Here is a 22,485-nt window from a genome sequence, read left to right as displayed (position 1 = left end):
GCACCTCGCTATTAGACACACCTGTTCTATTCTGTCCATTTTATCGTTCAGTTCTATGTGAATTAGCAGCATTACCGATCACTGTCCTCTCTCGACACTCTGAGATGGGTTTGACCTGTATTTTCTCCAGGTCCTAAGTCCCTCCTTATTCCTTGCTCTTGTGAGAGCTCGTTCAAGTTCCCGATGTATATTTTAGTCTCCTCCCTAACCTCGCATGTTACCTCGCCGATGGTGTATTTGAAACTTTCCTCTGGTTTTCTCTACATCCTTTTTCATCCATTACGATCTTAAGTCTCCCATCTTTCGCCTTCGTAACCGCTCGAAATGCCTCCATGTCCTGGTCCCTTCCAGGACCCCCTTGAGTAGGTCCGCGTATGACTTGCCCCCCTCATTAACAAAAAAGGACACCACTCGGCCTTCCCTTTGTGCGCCAACTTCCATTTATAGTGTGGGTGACGGCCTGATTAACGCACTCCATTACTTTTCCACAGAGTTCTGTGCTCCGGGCTAACAAACAACTTAATACTCTGTTGCTTATTGGCCACCAGCCTTTTAGCCGTTTTCGTAATTGTGTCGTATTGGTTATCGCACACCTCCTTTTTGTGCTTCCCCTCCACGGCCGCCATGAGTAAATAAGGCTACTTTGATTTCGGATTCCTGTAGTTCCTCTCCTCGAAACTTTTGTAAAGGTTTCCGAAAATTTGGGGGCTATTCTTCGTTGGCCCCCACCTATATCTCTTCTGCCAGTACTCCTTTATTGATCTTACTCCCAATTTCCTCCCTCATCAGGTCACCTCGCCCCTGTGACAGCCAGGGTGTCTACTACTCCGTAGTTAATCCACCTCTCCCGTTCCAAGCTGGGTTGCTGTGCTCCTTTAACTCGAGTGTGACCTTTTTAATCTCCTTTGCTGCGGTATTTTTAGTGGTCAGACCGTCCAGTTTGTCAATTGACTTCACGTTTATTCTTTTCAGGTCCGTCATTTGGGTATCCGCACCCACCATTTTTCTCTTGGGAGAGTTTGTCCCCTTCTGAACCGAACACTCCACTCCCTCGTCCCATCTTAGCTACATTTCGGATATGCTGGGTGACTTGGGGTCCAATTCTCCTCCTGGTAGGGAATGTTTCAGCTCCTCCAGAATACGTTAGATCAACACTTTATTTGAGTTCACCTCACCTCACCGCTTGGGCGTTCGATGCTCCCCACACGAGGCTCCGCGAGACAAACCAAATGCGACTGCAACTGCTACTCTCCGACGTCCCATTTGGATTCTATGACCCTATTACTTATTTCCGCGGCCACTCGTTTACATAAAACGCCAAAATAAGGGCGCGTTTTAGATACAATCCACCCCCTTCGAATGGGGTCTCAAAATAGACCTCTTGTGCGCCTTATCCAGCGGACCCACTCCCAGTCCTCCATCATCAGCTACATGTATTAACCATAAAACAAACGCTAATGTCTTCAATGTATTTAAAATCATGGGAATGTCGAAACGCTATTCGGAACTTCCGTCCATCCAATTACCTTTTCAATGGGGGTCTCTTCGGTGATGTCTCTGCTGAGCAGAGCCCCCTCATAGTGGTCTCAAAATGAGTGTTTTTATGCACCTTATCAATTACTATACTCTGTTTTTTAACTAGGAAGACGGATTTAAAAACCTGATTTACACTGAAAATGTCACTAGAATCTAGTAACAAAAATAATAGACTCATTTTATACAGATATGTATTGTGGGTTGCGTGATGTGATTTTCTTTCACATTTGGATAGATTTCATTATTTATGGTTTTGGGTTATTACTTGGTAGGAACTCCTTTATATTATGCATACATCATACTTTTAAAAGCGAATTATAATAAATATGTAATACATTGATAATAGGTAATCATCCTGCATACATTTTTTGGCCTTTGAAACATTATTTTGAATTGTAGTTTTAAATGCTTTATCAGTTGTAATACTACACAATCCGCATTACAATTTACAACAAATGTTAAGTTATTGAACAAATTCAGAACAATGGAATTATGCTCATATTATTAGACAGCACAGTTCACTGCTTTATGTATAAGAGATTTAGTCACTGTCTTCCGAGAGTTCACTAGAACTGTCACTGTCCTTCGATCCGAGTGAAATAATTAAGGGTTCTATAAGTGTATCCATTAGGCCATCCAATCTACACATTTTATTTTCTTCCTTAATAACGTGTTGCACGCAATTCGGCCAATCGTCAGAGCTCACATTTGCAACAGCGTTATGACCACCGGAACGTTTCGAAGGGGTAACAATCCCAGTACTTCGATATTCTTTAATTATCCGGTATACTGTAGATCGTGCAACTCCTAATATGTGGCATACTTTAACAACCAAATATATGCCTACATCATTATTTACGTTACCTGTGGTAGATGCAATCTTCAACACAAGGGTAGCAAAATTCATATCCGGAATATCAGACAACATTTGTTTATAATAAGCTGCTTCTCGAAGACTGATAAAATGACCCAAGTTTAAGCGATTACGTTTTTTCAAAGGAGACAAGCTTGCTTTACTGGTACTTGGAGTTGAATCCATCACTAATACCAGTATACTTAGGACGCGAAATATCAACTTTAGTTCTTAAAAGAACTGTTTTTTTTTCTTAAAATTTATGCAAATGGACTCAGAACACACAAAAACTCAAAAATAAGTACAACAGTTACGGACGAGAATCGCGATTAAATTTGACAGTTAAATCATGTCAATAGCAACTTTACCTGGGTGTAAAACGGGCGCAGAGGGAACCAATAGAAACTAAGATTTTTGCGGGAACTTTTAAATCCGTCTTCCTAGTTAAAAAACAGAGTATAGTAATCTTTACTGGAACAAACCTAATATAAAAAACGCTGACGATTAATGTTGCATGGGTCCCATAATAGCTATATTAACTAATGGTTTACTAAGCACAATAAATTGGGAAAATCCAAATACTCGCACACAAGCAATTTGCATTGTTAAATTTGTTTCTTTAATATCATTGACAGTACAACTTTGTATTATTGAAATTCTCTAAGACAAATGCGCAAATATTTGGAAAGCGCGATTGAGGGTTCCGTGTGAAAGCCTACAAAGACATTTAATACCCCTTGTCTTCGAAAGGGGTTGACCTATTTTAAGATGCAGGATTTATCGGATGTTTACACTGAGTTGTTTAATTGTTCCCACTACGAGGCAGTCTGCTTAAGGGGCGGCGCGTAAACTTACATACGACACGTACTGTTTCAAATTATAAGGCAATCGATAACTCCTTTAATCGTCACTGAAAATTTTCATGACACACGTCGCCGGTTAGGGCTTGCACGCGAATAATTCGACTAGGCCAGTCTTGCTGTAGTAAAACTTAGTTTTGAGAGCCAATCAATTAATTTTGAAATACGATACTTTCAAAATCCTTTGAGACGATGCGCATGACGCAAGACAGAAGATCTACATAATAAATTAGTGCACAAGTTTCGTAACAGCTTCGAACACAATGGGCTCAGCTGCGTCTATATCTTACTAGGGTAAAAGTATCTCAGTGAAATAATAATCAATGTTCGTATTTTCAATTCGCTTCCAATCAATATTCGAGACCGAAAACTATTGCCCCGTAACTTTATGCAATTACCCGATTATGTATTGCTAATTGGAGTTCTGATCCGTGAAAAGCTTCATCAAGTGCACTCGTCTCATGTCCGATCCATACGGGTTGATGCCATCAGACTAATACACGTTGAGTGGACGTTAATAAAACGAAAGCGTCCAACACACTTATAGCATCCTACACTTACAAAAGGTTATCGATAGCCATTTAGCGGGGTATTAATTTGCTTTGTTTTCCCCGTTCTTTGTTAATCTTCGTAGCGTAAATCTTTCGAACAATAGTGAAGGGCCGTGTTATACTCTCGCACTTTGCCGCCCCGAAATTTCAATTAGCTATTATAGTAAGTGTATCGTAGCGGAAATTTGGGCGATATTGGAAGGTTCCGTGACAAAAATATTCAGACGGTTGCGATTAATTTATGAATGAATCGGTGTTCCATCATAATCATAATTTCATTCTTCTTAAATCGATCATATGAAACAGTTTCAGCAGTCGAAGTCGACTACAATACCTTTACTCTGAATTTATATTGATAATTTAGTTTAGGATCTGATGCAGCGCTGCCAGAATTAAGGGAACCAGGTCATTTCCGTAATATGAAATTGTTGCGACAGGATGAGGTGGTTGGGCCAAGTTTGTAGTTCACATAATATGCATTTCTATTCCACACTTATTGATCATTTAAGTGTTAACTGTGTAACTGGGATAAATCCCGTTATGAACTTCAACAAAGAAATGAATTTGAATACTAAACTCCAAACCCTGAATGACTAATCTGACATAATCACATAACTGATACAGGATAACCAAACAAAGGCTAACTTTCGATGAGTTATATTTTTAGACAGTGACGTTTTGGTTGAAAATGAATGGTGAAGAGCTCAAGGATGGTTGATGTAATCCTTGGTACGAAATACAAAAAAACTCAAAATGAAACTCATCTAGGTCGTAATTTTGAGCTGGATTAATCACAAAACCAAATTTACAGATGAAACAAATTGATTTGACATATAACAATCAAGCTGAAAGAAAAACTGGCACTTAGGGCGAGTGTAATACATACCACGCAAACAAGCGATCGATAGACATTAATTAAATAAATTACAATAATAATATTGAATCTTTGATGTGGAACAAACTCCCATTAATTCATAACTTAAAAGCCTTCTCTTAAGCGTTGGCGTTTAAAAAACTTTCTTAACGTTCACTTTGTAAGACAACGACATCAATCTCTTAATTCTGCTTGTTTCGCAACAAATGTGCTTAAATACAGCTACGTTTTGACGTCCCAAGAACTCGATTAAGGTCTTCCACCAAAGAGGTTGTTACGAAACAACTCTTGGCTTCGATTAATGCCCGGTTCGCTTATTTAGACCCCTTCCGTTCCTCCTACAATAACAAAAAATGCACTTGTGTTTTCCAACGGTCGATAACACATGCTTATCTTGAGCCTAATTAATTTTGCAGCGATAAGAAAATTTTTTATGTACGATCTGAGAAAGACATGAGATATACATTTACAAATGCTACTTAAATACGTTTCAGAGGCTTAAGTCTACTCTTTTAACATGCAATTTAAATTTACAATTACCAAAATAAACAAATAAAACAATTATTTAAACAAAAATTAAAGAAATATTAATTATGATACAAATATGTGCAATAGTATCGATCAAGAAGCATAACAAGCTAGTTGGCTAGAAAAAAAAGCTCATTATGCTTACCCCTCTTTCCTTCGCAATTGGGTTCAAAGCACGTTCCTCCGAATAATGGGTCAGAGATAACAGTCGCTAAGAAGTTGATATCTGTTTCTGACGAAGGCATCACAGTGACAGCCAACATGCGCGGTAATTCCATCTGCGCTTCCACAGAACCTTCCGTAGGCTCTGCAAGGCCAATGCTGTGCAGGTGGATGCTGACCATCTAGTGCTATCTGAGTTTAGTTGTTCGTTACCACTTAAATTGGAACTGCGCTGTTGCCCAGATCAAGTTTACCCTATTTTGTTTATGCTATTCAATATTGAGTACAAAGATTTTAAGGACGTATTTCCCAGCCAAAAATTAGAAATTTTTCTCATATAATCGTATGTCCTAACTTGCTTCGTTTTCTAGATACAAGGTAGAAAATTTTTGAAAAAGTCGACTTTTATTTATTTTATTCCAACTAAAAGGAGGTCCTTACGACGACGAATAAGCCTACCACGTTATATTTAAATCGGCTGTAAGGATTTTGAATAAATGATAAAAATCCGATTTTTAAAAAAAAACTTTTACACCCTGTATCTAGAAAACGAAGGAAGTTACAACATAAGATTATATGAAAAAAAATTTTTACTTTTGGTTGGTAAATATGCTCTTAAAATCTTCGCACTCAATTTTGAGTCACCCTGTATAGTCTGTTTAGGGTTCGCATGTAGTAAATCGCCGTAGCCGATCGAAACCAGTCAGCTAACAGGGCTCTAGATGCCGCCAGAACGAGATTCGCCCGTTACCAAGCCTTTTTTCCCAGAAGTTCCCTCACAGTCAAAGTTAGTGCCGTTTTCATAGCTCCAGTAATCCCCGACATGCGAGTCTTTGTATCTTACTTACCAGACTATGATGACTCCCAAGTATTGTCAGAATCAGTTGGCGTCCTCGAAGAGTGGGGCCATCAAAGTCCGCTCTCCTATTGGTGCATGCAACAACGTCGGACTTTTCCGAATTAAGGGGGTGCTGCACCATCTATCCACTTCTCCAACAGTTCGCCGATGAGCTCTTTCGCGGTTTTTGGAAACCTTCTATTTTATGACAATCGTGATATCGCCCGCGACTCTTTTGGAATGCGGAAGGAGACGGATGCCGACGGCACCAAAGTAGTGGAGACAACACTCGGGCCTTGCGGACATTCTCTGTTGACCGAGTTCATCTTCGTCGTCCCGATTGACGATGCATCCGAGCATGGCGGGAAACCACCACACGATTGACCCACCAATGCCAAAGCCTTCAGGAGTTTTATTAATGGACTCGATTGTGGTGTTGTTTTCAACGCATCCTCGATAGCTATAAACGCTCTCAGGGTTTCCCCACCTCCCTCGGCGGATATTCCCCTATCGTGTGCACAAGTAGCTGTAAAAAATTGTCTAGGGATGTACCTGCTCTGTAAGCACGCTGGAATGGGTGTAGTGGAAAATAGTGACCAGTTTCTCACTCCTTATATACAGTGTGGGCTTTTGAAAACTTAGTTTTTATTAAAAAAAAAAGTAAAAAAATAAGAGATACTGTTTTAAATGACTTAATTGTTTTAACTACCACCCCCGCCCCCTTAAGCACAACCCATGCTGATGTAAAAATCTTAAATTAAAATAACCTACTTTTATACTTCCATGGAAAACACATTAAACATGCTTTTCACTGTTCATAAAAATTAGGGTGAAGTCAAAAACTAACCTCAAGTTCAAGAAGGCTTTTGTTTCAACAAAATCAAATTAACAATAGGAAAAGTTACAAGAAATGTTCAAATGAGGGTACTTGTTCGAGACAGAAGTAAAGGGTGCGGGCAGTTTCAAAAATAAGGCACTTAGATTCACTATGGTTTTTAAAGAAGCGGCATAAATAGCCGTTGTTAGTTTTCAAATGCCCACACTGTATGTATCCAGCAGCTTCTCTACCAATTTTAGAAGAAACGATCCCTCCGTCGTAGCAAAACTACTTCCCGCTGTACCGCTTCTAATGATGTGGATTGTAAAATAACGATTTGTAAGTTACATAAAAAACGGTTATATTACGCGTAACTTACAAGAGGTCGGTCTTTTTATGTAATTTATGTCTTTTATGAAATTTACGTAACACGTTTTTTATTTAAAAAACCGTAATTTTTGTAAGTTACATAAATGTAATACCTATTTGATACATTTTGATCGGTACTACCACAGACCATCAACGGTATTACCAACGTAAACGATTCGCCGTTGAATCTAGTTTGGTTTAATGAGGATGATACATCATCTAATTCGCGATCTGGAACTTCTTCTTCCAAACGACGCGTGATGGCGAAATATCTACCTGCTTGGGTATTTTATTTAATACACCAAAATATATAATTTAACAAGTGTTTTTGTTTTCAAACACACACAAAATTCAAAAAGGTTTATGTAATATTAAAAAAAAACATAAAAAACATAAATGACAGGTAATTTTACAAAAATATTTGTAAATTACGTAATTTTACTGTAAAATTACGGTTTTTTTTTTAAAATGGTAAGTTACATAAATTACATAAAATACATAAAAAACATAAACAATTGGTAATTTTACACGTACGCACTTTTAAAAAAAAACGTGTAATTTAACATCACTAACCGCTTCAGTAGCCCATCCTTCCCCAGGTGCATTCAGAGCAACAGCTTTCGCCACAAATGTGGCGTGCGTACGGATGGAGGTTCCTTTGGAGTATCCTTTGGGTCTCCTAGAACCCTTTGATTTCTGCTCAGGATGCGCTGACCGAGATCCTGGAGTGGTTCCTCCTGACTTCGAGGTTTCCCCCTGAGCCAACGGCTCCGGCACCACCTTAGCTTTGGCGCAGGACCCATCTGACCCGAGGTTTTACTCTCGAGTCGATTCTTCCTGACGATTGCCTTCTATGCGTCGGTCCTATTCTTCTTGCGAGGAGGAGGTGGCCCTCAAATGAATCCCCGCTTTCGAAGAGCCAGCCTTTTTTCAGGGCTTGTTGGTTCCCTCTAACGAAGACCACAGGAAGAGTTTGTTGAAATCGTCCATGCAATCCCCACGAGTACTGCTGAAAAACGGCCTCACTTAGACAGAGCCGCTTGCTCCCTCCCGAAGCAAACGAGCCGTTATTCGCTCGGTATCCGAGGACCACCCTTACCGACACTATACCCCAGAACCAGGCAATCCTCGGAACTGTAGTTAACACCTTGACAGGGGCGGTTGGTCCAAGGCAACATCCACCAGACGGACACTAAATGTCCTACTTCTTTGGAAAAAACGTTGGATATGCCGAATTTTTATTCCTGGTGCATAAATGTGGGCACTTTGACTGAAATACGATCAGATGTGGTGGTTGGTAGAAGTCCCAAGGAGTTGTGGCTCTCAAATCCTGTAGTAAATGCAAATTAATATAGCACCTGGAACATAAAGGGTATGTAGATGTTTGTAATGTATTTTAGAAGCTTCTGGGGAAGTTTTAGAGGTAGACTTTTGAGTATTGCATTTTTAATATCAACTTATCGTTTCATTTTCCTTGATCAAATTACTTGAAAATCGTAGTTATAGCGACCGAGTTTCCTCCGTTAGCGTTGAATAAAAGTCCTTACAATACCTCGAACCGAAGAAGTAATTGCGCCCGTATCGCATCGATTCGAAGCATAGCGGGAAGGAGAACGAATGCATTTTGCACAATTTCAATCGACGTCAAATTTCAACGCCTTTTCTGCCTGCACACGAGTGAGCTATATGCGAGCCGCAAATTGCTTTTATGCCGTTGGTAGTCGTGTGCGGTTTCTCGAGGGAGGCAAATTGGAATCCCTTTGAAAGGCTCAATTTTTTCGAAATTATCGCCCGCCGTCGTAACGACACTTAGAGCAAATCGTCTTGGCGAAATTTCGAATGTGATAAATATCTAGGCGGTAGAGATATAAGTAATTCATTGGAAGTAATTTTTTAGCAGCCCTCCACCAGATGGTACATAAATATTTTATTTAACCTTCCATTCAAAGTCGAGCGTTCGAAATGGTGGCAACGGCTTGTCTTGACGTTGGCATATTTATTTCACGTATTTGTTTCGTATTTTCTCAGACATGTTGTACGCCTGAACGAAATCGTTCGCTTACGTCGCGATAGTCGCAGCTGTAATTTATTTATTAAAGTTTGACGAGTTCACTATTATAATCCAGTGGACTGCTTCAGTACGGTTGCGGTAGTTAACCGTTAACTCAATCTCCAATTATTGGTTTAAAATCTGAACAATGTTACCGTTAACTTTTTGTCTCTATCAGCATTCAGATCATTTTCAGGTGCTTCGCTCCATGGAGACATTAGATAAAACAGTGTTACTGATTTTTAAGCGATAGCACATGAGGCAAGCAAATCACGCCTTTTTAACGTCGGATATTAGGAACAGAAACGTACATCTAACGTTAACCTGACTACAATTAGTTCCGCAACTGTTACGTCAGTTGAATGATGTTCGTTCGCCGTTGTAGCAGCAGTTTTTTAATTTTTTAGCAAGGTCATAAATAGTACAAGCGTAAGCTACGAGATTTATCGTACACCCGATATCTAGAGGTGTTTCGTTACGAATAGTGTTGTTCCGATACTATTTACTTGCGTAAATTTGTAGAGCCGTATAACCGTTGATAAGGAAATTAGTTGCCGTATATAATTGATCAGTTTTAAAACTGTTTCCGTAGAGATAAGTTCATTATTTTATTTTATAGCAGATTTGTTTATTTATTTATTTATTTATTTATTTATTTATTTATTTATTTATTTATTTATTTATTTATTTATTTATTTATTTATTTATTTCTTTATTTATTTATTTATTTCTTATTTATTTACTTATTTATTGTCCTTGTTCTAGGCCCTCAACAGACTTACGCCCAATTACAGAGTGACCCGCATAATGCTTTGTAGAGGTTCCCCTGCAGATGATCTTAAGTTGTTCTCTACTACTCCGATATTTACCTTACGAATTAGGAAAACTGCAGGAACACCTAATTCTACGGGTCGACCAAGTCGCTCTTTAGCCGTGAGGGTAGACAAAGTGAAACAAAGGATTGTGCGTGCTAAATAATGACATCTGTAATTCTTATTTAAAATGGGACGCGAAGCACGAAATAAAATGACTTTGAACATAATTATGACAATGTTGTTTCTATGGAAACGACCGCGACGGCTATTTTTGACGTCTAAATTAAATTAAGAATTGTCAGAAGCTTTACAATGCTTTACATTGCTTCTGCTATAAAATAAAGTTCTGAATTATACAAATATACACGACGATAAAGGGAAAGAGGTTACAATATCCATTTATCGTGTTGTACCGGGTGATTCATTAGAAGTGAATTTCGCGCATAAGGTTTTAGCGTTTTTTGCATGATTAAATTGACTGTTTGAATTTCGTTAGTAATTTTGTTCTGTCATGACTGTCATTTAAGAAACCAGTGTCGCCGTTAATTGTTGTGTGCCATTTGCGGTTTATTACTTTTTCCATTTTGAACAATTTTTAGAGTTGATGCACTAAAATATGTAAGAAACGTGACTGTGTCTAGCGTTAGTTTATAATTTGTGGTAAAACAGAAGCAGTATTTGTAGATTATAAATAAGTAAACGATTTACTGAAAGCATGATGATACACCACTACTATTAAATAAATGATCCTTAGTTAGTACCAACTTCACAATCTTTTTGATTTGCGGGAAATTCAAACTTAAAAAATCTTCTTAGATCCGTTAAGTAAATTATTAGATGATTTTGGTTTCTTATTTCAATTTAAAACGAACGTTAAAAATGCAAAATCGTGCAGTTTATTTTATTATCGCAAACGTGTTGCGATTGACGCGAAATTCCTGGGAACAATGGACATTACTGGGCTATCGAACTTGAAAGTTTCAATCGGGCAAATTAAGTAAGGGTAATTAACTGAGTTGCGGTAATATTCGAACCAGTTGAAAGTGGTTTAGAAGCGCGCTTTTTTAGATGTAAACAATCGAATACGCTGTGTCGGCTGGGACACCGTCGATCCTTCCATGAAATGGCCGAATTTTATAAATGGTAAAGCCGTTGTTTAGAGATCTTTTACTTTTGGGTGTGCAACCGTCTAGTAAGATCACATTTTGTTTTTGCGTACGCTTCGTTATCTTTCGTCCTTTAATTATTATAAGAGAAGTATTGCTTTGCTTTTCTCGTATTTGATTTCCCGTAGCTACAGCTAATTAATTCGCACTGTGTTGCTTGCATACTCGTTAGAGCAATCGCTACCGTTTCCGTGTGCCGTGACTCTTTTGTAGTGGCTTCCCTTGACGAAACCACCCGCCGAGTTCTGGACTAAGTCGTTCCTTGACTACCTGTGGCTATACGTCGATTGTACCAAACCTACGAGACCGTTCCGAAACGGCCGACTTTGACCAGAAGCAAGGCTTCATTCTTCTGGTGGCGCTCGAGTCCGTCCGCCCGTCTGTACGTTCGGACAACATCACATCCGGGTTACCGATAACTGCTGACACTTTCACCAGCTGGTGTGATTTAATTTCAATTTAAAAATAATTTTAGTAATTTTGCTTTTAATTAAATTTGTATTCCTCTAATTATATTGTTTAATTTTCATGCCCTTTGTGTGCGGACTTCCTACCGAAGTTCGTCACAATCGAGGCGCCAGCAGGTGCCATCATGGACGTTCGTAGGATGTTACTTTGGTTCAAAAGTGGACATCCGAAACATGTCCACATTTTACATTGCTTGGCCGTCCTTTAATGGACGTTTCAGAGATGTCCATTTAATGTAATTGTAATTTGTTGGCACCGTACACCTGAACAATTGTAATTATCGATCAACAGTAATATAGTATGCAAGGAATTTTATAAAAGATCATTTTTACTTGACAAAATAAGTGATGCACTTACGGCGTACCGGTTGTAGTTGTGAGCGGTGCCGGTGCAGCGGTGTAAATTCTTAAAAATTGCGACTTGGAAACGTCTTAATTTAAAAAAATGAAAATTTTACGCTGTTCAAAACGGTCTGGTCATTTGTTAAATCAATCAATGTTAAATTTCTATTGTAAGAGCATTTTTGTAGAGCTATGTCCACTAAAGGAGATCCATAGAACGTATATTTAAAAAATCTCCAAAACGTTTCGGGCAGAACATCTTATGGATGTTTATTTTAGGTCCATGAACAGTACATATAATGTACTTAAAGAGTACGTACATAGCTCGTCGGGTGCTGTATGGATTCTCGAAATGCCATATTACGGACAATGTCTACAAAGTAAAATAAGTTTTGGCTTCTGATAAATAAGAAACTTGCATTGCAGTGACTTACGCTTACTTGATGTTTAAAATGCGCGATATCTCAAATAACGCAAGTACGTGGGTTGCAATTAATGCATAGTACGGTCAGCGCTGGATTTACGGACGTACATTTTTTGTACACTTACGGTTCATGTACGTACCTTCTACGTACATAGTACGTTATCTTTGCACTACTTTTTACATGCTAGGTACGTACTTTACCGTACGTACTTTAGAAGTACTGTTATGTACGTATAATGTACTTACTTTAGCTCACATGCATAATACGTACGACAAAGTACGTACCTACCATATACAAAATACTGGAATGATAACGTACCAAGTACGTGAAACGTACCTGAACGGTAAATGTACGTGAAATGTACGCCCATAAATTTAACGCTGTACGTACTATGTATTTGCAATGTACGTACTTGTGTTATTTGGGAAGTAACCATATGCGGTCAGTCAGAATCTGGTTAGTTTTCCTTTATCGTCGTGTATAATACAAAACTTTATTTTACAGCAAAAGCCATTGATATTCATACATCATATTAAACTTCTAAAAGTTCTTAATTTAATTGAGATGTCAAAAATGGCAAGCTTAGGTTCTCCGGCCGTTTCCATGGAGACAATATGGGTTTCGGTTTTGAACTTCATTTTATATTGTTTTCCGCGTTCCATTTTTAATAAGAATCGCAAAAAGTCATTTGTTTTATCGACCCTTGTCGTTATATTCAAAGAATTTGAAAAATTCAAAGAAAGTAAAGGGAATATAATATGAAGAAACCGTAGAATCCAGAAAGTCTTAATAATCAGATGAAAGTATTGAAGAAAGGAATTTAAAAAAAATAGAAAAATTCAAATGGGGAAAATGCGTATTATCTGAAGACTTCGATAAAAATGCATTGAACTAAATCGAAGAATCGCAAAGATCTTCAAAATCTAATGGATCTAAGGAATTGTAAAAAAACGCAAAATATCATGCATTTAAAAAGAACAGAATAATTCAAATGGTCTTGAAAACCCGATACGTATATCTAAAGAATTCAAAAAAACCATTAGAAGAATTAAAAGAATCAGAAGAATTTTCAATAATGGATCTAAACAATTTTAAAACTCGTACTATCGGAGGAGTTTAAAACAGAAAAATTCAAATGATTATGATAATCTAATACGTACATCTGAAGAATTAAAAAAAATCGTTAGAAGAAATAAACCGATGAATTCAAGAAAGAATCAGAAGATGGATTTAAAAATCGCGCAATATTTTCCCCAAAGAGGATTCGCCTACATGTAGATCCGTCCTCGCATGATTCTCAGCCGAAATTCGTAAAAAATTCTTTTCATTTTTGTTTTCGAGATTTGTTGTGTTTTTACGTGAGGAGTCATTTCTACCATCAAACATATTCTCATGAAGTTTCCTTTTTATGAAAAATTTCCTTTTTTACTAAATAATGCCTCGAGTTTTTTATTACAAAGTCAAAAAATTGTATATTTAGGCATGAGCGATACCCGAAGGGGAAATCACTGTGAATTTTCGGTGTAGAAACTCTTCTTATCGATGCAACGGTTAGATGCGGCCTAGGGTGCGGCCTTAAAATGTAGTAGGGACTTTTATGATTGTATGATTTTGGCCCGTAGTATGAATTGATTTGCTGCCTTCGTGTACTTTCGGATTTGCAGGATTCGAGACCTTCTTGTATATATAGCGGCAAAATGGCGGTTTATTAATACGGTCGTCAATCTGAAAGTTTTTACTAATGTGAAATCGGTCAGAAATTGGGACATTCATTTGGTGTCCTAGGCTGTTCTAATCATGGGGGGGTTAGAAAGCCGAAAATGTGTATATTGCAAAATGAATGAAAAACAGTGCAACAGTGCGATGTCATCAGAACGAATAGTAGGCACTTGGCGAATACATTCGAGATATTATAACAAGACACTAATTAATTTGAAACAAGTAGGTAGCCAGGTATCCTTCACACATATGTACTTAATATAAATCAATCTTTGATGACAGGTACCTCAATGTACCTTTTCGGAAAATAGGCAGATTAACCCTTGAACAGAAGCTTTCTGTGCTATAGTATCTACTACAAATTCTAAAATTGAAATTTGTGGAATTCTACCGTGTAAGCCTTTGGAACTGACTAGGCTTACATACTGAATTGCTTTCTAATTTACCTCGGCTTGGTCTTCAGACTGAAAGTTCTGGGTGTTTGAAATAAGTCAGAATGTAACTCTTCTCATGACTATTATGTACAACAGTCGACAGTGCCTACGTCTTTAGACGTGGAAAAAGGGTATAAGCTCAGTCATTTGGGGCGAAAAAAAATAAAAGTACCATAAATGAGAAAACTAAGAACCGGCTCTAACCATGCCTTTCTGTTAATTGTTGCAGTCTCATGCAGAATATTATAGCATACAATTCAGGATCAACAAGCACTATGGCATATTATTTCTAAAGCACGGCGAAAAATATGCGCCCGTTTTAAACCGAATGGGACAGTAACCTCCAGAGTGGGTACTAATCCAATATCCGATTACCCAATAAATCTCTAGAGCCATTTTGTACTTAATTACAACTTCCGTCATCAATAATAGAACTGTATGACGGAAAATTTGACAACCAGTCCATTAAGTGAAACATTCCAACCGTGCTGCGAGGTTGAAAGGAAACATTGGCAAATATTTTATCGCCGTCAATCATTTTCCAAATTAAACAAAAACACCCTTCACTTCCTTAAGTGGATTACCGAAATGGCATTCCACTCATTTTGATTAAAATTATCGACACGAGACACTAAAAATATAACAAACATTTTGAGACGTTAAGTAAATTTGTGTATCAACTATTTATTGGATACATTTTTTATGCGTTATCGACTAATTTATTCGAGACGTACCGTTTTATAAACTTGGATTCCCACAGTAAATAACTACACTACTATTACGAAACGGGCGAAAGGGAAAGTTGGAGTGGATCGATTCCTGAAACCGAAAGTTTACCCCGCATTACTAATCCGAGCACATAACGTTTTCGTGTTGCTTATTATTTTTGTATCCTACTCATTCGCGTAGGTGTGTCACTTCAATCAAGCAGAACAACTCCTTAAATACATTTTGGTTACTCATTGATTTCTTTTATTAAAGCGAACAAGAAAACAGTTTCATTCTTCTCTAGTTGCAATTTGACACCATCAAAGAGTGAAAGAAATGACTTCTTGAAGATTTTTGTGGGTCTAGGTGAACGTTCTTGGGATAACCAAATTGGGTCTTCTGGTAGGCTTTAGAACTTTTTAGTTTAGAATTTATGGCTCATTTATAATTGAGGACCTTTGTGGAAAATATCGACCCTACCGAGTCAAAATTAGTAACAAATTGAAAACTAATAGCAGTCAAAGTGAAATGCCTACACAAATTGCGGTGTAAACTACAGGGGGTTGAAGCAATGCCGAAGATGAGAGCGAGCCACTGTTTAGTGAAAAAATACGTGTTGTTAACGTAATTTCGGTTTAAGTATTGGAAATAGCAGGGGGGACATCCTGCATGTAAAATGATTCAAGTTATTTAATATAATCTAGGGAATTTTGTTTCAAATAAATACAGAACTAGAAAATTTTTTGAATTGTCACTTCAGTGTGAGATTTCTTGAAAATTTAGTCAGTAATTGTTTGATCCATTTCATTCTTTTTCTTGTATTTATATAGTTTGTGTTATTAGTTTAAAATCATAAATAAGGGAACATGTAATTGAAATTTAATCGTGATGTGTATAATCAACGTCACGTGCAAGATAAGCAATGCAGGGGTTTCGTGTTCGGGTAATTGTGCCGGATGTGGTTTCTCTTTTAAATAGAAAAAAACTATTAATAAACGCAACTGTTTTCGGATCGATTGTAAAAGGGCGTATGTCATTATTGCGCTAAATTTTACAAAATTTCGTGTTTTCAAAAAGCCACTGTTAGCTTTAATTTTTTTCTTACAGGTTTGGTATTGTATTTGATTTTATTCCCATGATGTGTGTTAGAATACTTTCGTGTAATTTCTTCTTATTAATCAATCCTATTTTTTCTTTCGTTATTAGTATGTTGGGACATAGCTTCAGCACTTACATCCAGGTTAACTCAAATTGAAAAGAATTCAATTTTTCCTTTAGTGAAATTAACAATAGTTTTGAAAAATATTAACTCAAGTACATCTGATATTCCAGTATATCACTGGAGAGGTCACTCAACTTCAATAGTACTTTTGAAATCAACATTTTTTACTCCCCTTTGAGAGCTAAAAATGTGACGAAAATTCCAAGAAGTTATTTCAAAGTAAAAACATTTATTTATACCCCGTGCACTTTCTTCCGTCCGGAATTAGACAATTGCACTCACTAATGCAAACTTGAACTTGACATAAACTTTTCGATGATGTACTTAGCGAAAGTTTTTTATTTTCTTTCTGAATTTCGGTTTTTTTCACAATAAAAACAAAAAATAGTATGAAACTTTGAATATATTGGCAAAGCACAACAGATCCCATTTGCACTTCTCTGACAGGTTTTCTATTTGTATCTTTTATTAGAAACTTCCAATCAAATAGATGTACACCGTGGCCACGTTCCTTTGAACTACACTTACTTTAATATCAAACACAGTAACCTAACCGTACACGGAAACTTTCTAATTCAAATTACACCTTATAACTATTCAAATTGAACCTATTCGCTTTTCTCGCTTGAACTTTAAATAAATCAATGGATTCAACTTGCCCATGGATTGTTATCTTCAAAAGGAAAAAAAAAACACTTTGAAATTTTCCTAGGAAATGTATAACGTCAACCAAATGTAGTTTTGTAGTTTTACATAGATCAAAATCACACCTCATATAAAAATTTCCTTCGGAAGATGATGTTCATACAAAATAGACTTGGTTGGGCCCTCCTTGTCCAAACGGTATTTCGGAAATTAAGCAATGGGATCTGCAAATTGCTCCAAAGCGACGGCTACCTTTACTTCTGTGGATTGTTTGGGAATTGCTGCTTCCTGCACGTACTTTCACACATGCTGTCCTGCGTTTATTAATATTACAAAAAAAACTTTCACAAAGAAAAATTATCCCACTTTAGATACTTCTGCAGTTACGTGCGTTTAAAACAATTTTGTTTCCGCGAGTTCCAACGACAAAGGTCAATCGCTTCTACTTTGTTCGCGTCGAAAAACTAGTCACTGAACGTTAACAATAATGATTTGTGCAAAGGCACCAGCGCGTTTAATTAATTTGTCCTTGACCGAATATGGTTGTCTAAATTTATACGTTACTGATTTTCTGCGTGTACACTCTTTAAAAAAATTGGCGGTAAAGTGGCGGAAAAATTCTCGTTTAGGATGCCCAAAGTAATACTGGATTGCGAACCGAATTTGTTGCATTTTGCTTGTTGTTTGCCCTTGAATTTTTTTAGATTTGACTATGAGGGCTGAAATCTAGGCTGAAAAATGAATACTGTCGCCCTTCCGACCTCACAATAGTTTCTTCGCGGTGACTGGAGTTTGGTAGGCGGAATCTCTCCGGATTAATCCCCACCTATATTCTTGCGAATTAATTAATGCCCATTGAAAATGGCGCCTCGTGACTGAACCATTTATTTCAACAGCCAATCGGTCACTGCGTATACAGGCTATTTCCGGCAAACCGTTACTTAAAAGTATGCAGAATCCCATTAACAATTTAAATCTGAAAATTTGTAGTTCAATGGTAGAGCGTTGGGATATAAAGAGGTCGGGTGTTCGAACCTGGGCTGAGGTAAGAATTTTTTATCTGTGATTGAAATGGGAATTTCCTTAGACCATTCTGCCGGCTACTTCGAATTAGGTTGGTTCCAGTGGAGAAATTTACAATAATTCTTGGAAAATTCAAATAGGTGACAGGGCGACCAATTACAATAAATTGATAGCGCATGAATCTTCCTATCTACCGTTATCCCATCTAAATAAATAAATAAATAATCAAACAAACAAACACAAACACATAAACAAACAAACAAACTAACAAACAAAAAATAAATAAATAAATACCAACATAGTTTTTCATGATCTATCGAAAGAAAATATCATCGTGATCGTTTCACTTCCGGTTTTACCGGATTTACATATCAACTTTCTTATTTTAAATAGAACACCCTATATTCTATCGTATTTTGGAAATCTACATGAATTTGACCGCGGATAAGTATCAAAAGTGCCGATTTGATCGGGTTTAGGGTCACATTTGACCCCAGGATACCAATTGCGTGTTTTGAATTATGGATTATCTCGTCATTGACGGTAGGAGCAAGTACGCGAGTTATTTTTGAATGGTGAAGACGACGGAGACATTAGTGACACGTTTACTATGGATAATAATAATCACGATTCGGATGAAGAATATACTATAGACGACGATGTTGATGGCATTTCAACCAGAAAAGAAAAGGTGACTATCCCTTTCTTTGAGTTGAATGATCGGAACGAATTGGACCTTAAAACATTTCTATCCGCGATTTTCTCTTACCTAAAATTTGACGAGAGTGGGGCGAATGAAAATTTCTCCTCTTTACCTTCGGAATATTTCTTTTACGCTTGGTTTCCTGAATTGTTTGCGAGCATCCATAAACACGAAATTATGATAAAACTTTGAATATATTGACGAAATTAAATAGATCCAATTCACACTTCTCTTTAATATCAAACAGAATAAATCTAATTTGTGACCACGTTAATTTGAACTACTATTACTTCAATATCAAAGGCAATAGCAGCATACTGCAAATTTTTTTATGCGAACTACACCTTATGGCTAATCTAATCGAATCCATTTGCAAGGAATTTTCCTCCATGAACTTTAACCAAAACAACTTTAAATTAAAAACTATTTTTTTAGCAATACCAATGTTAATGAGTTCATAAATGACAAAATGTATCCAAACAAATGCCTTTAATTGGCACAGATATTATCTTTAAAAAAACAAATTCAAACTTTTCTTCTCAATTGTTACCAAAAAGTAAATATACTTTACGAAAATTTTTCTCAATGATAAGCAACCCTTAATGTCCTTTGGCAGACGATGATTTTTCATACAAAACAGACTTAGTACGGCCCTCCTTGCAGATACAATATTTAATTGATTATCTCTGAACCTAATTGCGCCGGATTTGAATTTTTGTTTATTAACTGCAGACAAACGAACTTTTTCCCTACTACGGCAGTTGGTTGCTAACCCTTTGTTTCGAATACAAACTGTCACTGTCTCTGAACGCTTTGAAACTTCCACAAAGGAAAACACTCTCACCGAGTAAAATCGTACACTATTGATATTTTGCCGAATTCGAGCGTTTAATAAATTTTGTAGTCACGAGTTCTAACAACAGAGGTCAATCTCTGTTTGTTTCGTACCGCGGCGAAACATTTTCGTACCTGCTGAGTAGCAATCCCACGCCGTGAAAAGTACACCAGCACGTTTAATTAAATTGTCCTTGACAGAATCTTCCAATTTTAACTCATGCGAAGGACTGCAAGTAGCTGTCCTTATTGTGAGTTGGAAATATAACGGCCAAACCTTTTTAGCAAAACTAGGTAGGCCTGAGATTCTTTTTACAGTCGTGACTCATGTAATTCCTGGTGCTTATGTGGTATTTCGTACACAATTAAATCCTGCACGTGTAATTCACCATTTTGTTCGGGTTGTAGATCTCAGACTTGCACACAGTATACGGTTCAGATCAATACATTTTTCTAGAAATGAAAGGGCGTAGACCTGGGTTATAGAAATTCCATTGCTGTTATCCTTGATAATAATTTGAGCTATTTACAATATTGTATTTCTCTGCTGTTTCAAATTTGTGGGAAGTTGATGAATTTTATTGTAGTCTCTTTGTTAGACACCTTCTTTTCAATATTTTGCTCCTAACGCAATGTTCGGTATCGTATTTTAACAAACTCATCAATAAATTACTGATACACCCACAAATAATCACTTTTAATTTCCAGTTCGAAGGGCGTTAAATGAACTCCATTTTCTCTAACAAGAAACCTGAACGAGCGACCCATCGACTAAACAACGTACGGTGCGTTAATGGATTATTATAACACGAAACGCTACGGGGTTGCGTGCGTTACATGTTTAAAAAGAATCAATAGTAAGTTAATAAACGGCATCACAAGTGCGTGGTTTCAACGCACGGGGCATTTACTGAAAACATGTAAAGGGAGTATTATAGTATTTGTACCGCAATGTCCATTTACTAAGCGAACGATAGTGATAATGACATGCACCGCCGCCGGTTGTAATGGCCGGGACGGGAGGTAGGAATTATTATTTTAATATTAAACTTAAAATTAGGTCGCCAGCGTGTAATCTGGAAAACTATCAGAATGTTATATTTTAAAGGTGTTTAAGCGTAGTTCGGTAATATTATTAATCTTGGGGAAATCACGCGATACAACTATTACTCGAACTTTACTGCCTTGAAGCGTTACGGAACTGTTGTGGGTGACAGGTCCCTCCATAGGCTAATTATGATTAGTTATCTGTTTGCAGTTCAAAGTTTTGTCTGCCATTAAATAGATAAATGTCTCAAACAGTGCGGAGCGAATTTACATGTGATAAGTATTTAGACTTAACAAACGTGTACGGAGGTCGAAACACCCCATTCTGTGATCCACCCCATCTAGTAAATTTGAAATGGGGCGAGTGATCCCGGCTCAGTTTTAAAACACATTTCCAAGTGACAGTCGCCCTTCTAATTTCCCATTCACATTGCCGAGCCATACTGCTTCGGCTTTGAGAATATAATAATTGAAAATGGTTACAACGGAAAAAATGAGAACGACTGTCTCCCAAAGCTATTATAATTTGTTGTGCAAGTGACGCTTGCGTCACATGAAAAGCCATCCGTCTATTTAACGTTCGGGCGAAAGTGGGGAATTAGATACGCGCGGAGGCTTGTAAAAGCATAAATACTGAATGCATCTTCTATTTCGCTGCGAACATCAACAAGTGCGTAAATTGTCTAAATTTTCCTACGAATATTAACTTTAACTTCTCAGCAGATGGCATTACTCAATACCAAATATCATTTTACGCTAAAGCAATAACTTTCGTCATATTTCCCCAAGGATGCAATGTTTAATCCTAAATTTATGGTTACACATACATTTTTCATGAATACAAACCGAGAGCGCTTTTTCATCTCAGTTTTTTAAGCTGTTTTAAATCGACTGGTTTATAAAACCGCATAAAAAAGTTGTTTGTTTTCCAGTACAAAATAATATTTCGTGAACAAAGAAGACAGTGCGAATTGTAGTTATGGAATAGTATAATAAATTTCTTTCTTGACTTCTTCACACATCCTTGCTGAATACCTAATTTCCTGACTCCGTGATGCACCCCTGTGTAGTGGTATATAAGATTAACTAACGTGAAAGCGTCTTTGTATTCCAAGCCAACCAAAGTGTGCCTATTCACTGTCATAGATAATTATTTAATGAAAGTTAATTAGTGGATACGAGCCCTAAATCCGCCACCGTAAGAGCGTGAGCCAAGGGATAAATAACACGTGAATGGTTTATATTAAATGAATAACCGATCAAGTGCGAGTGACATTCCTTGGATGATAGTAGTTGGCGTTCTTCTATAACGGTCCTAGCGGTTACAGGCTACCCTTAGCCTCTTCGTAACCTAAGGACCTCTAAAATCTCCCTTCTACACTACCTCCTGTTCGACAAGACAACATGTGTGTGTGTGTGTGTGTGTTGGGTTACCTACTTTCAGGAACACAGGGAGCTGTTTAGGGTAGCTCTATATCGGAGATCCAGGTCGACCAC

Source organism: Photinus pyralis, unplaced genomic scaffold (genome assembly GCF_008802855.1).
Source record: "Photinus pyralis isolate 1611_PpyrPB1 unplaced genomic scaffold, Ppyr1.3 Ppyr1.4_LG8, whole genome shotgun sequence".
NCBI lineage: Eukaryota > Metazoa > Arthropoda > Insecta > Coleoptera > Lampyridae > Photinus > Photinus pyralis.
The sequence above is the reverse complement of the archived record's forward strand: the minus strand, read 5'-3'. Positions refer to the sequence as shown.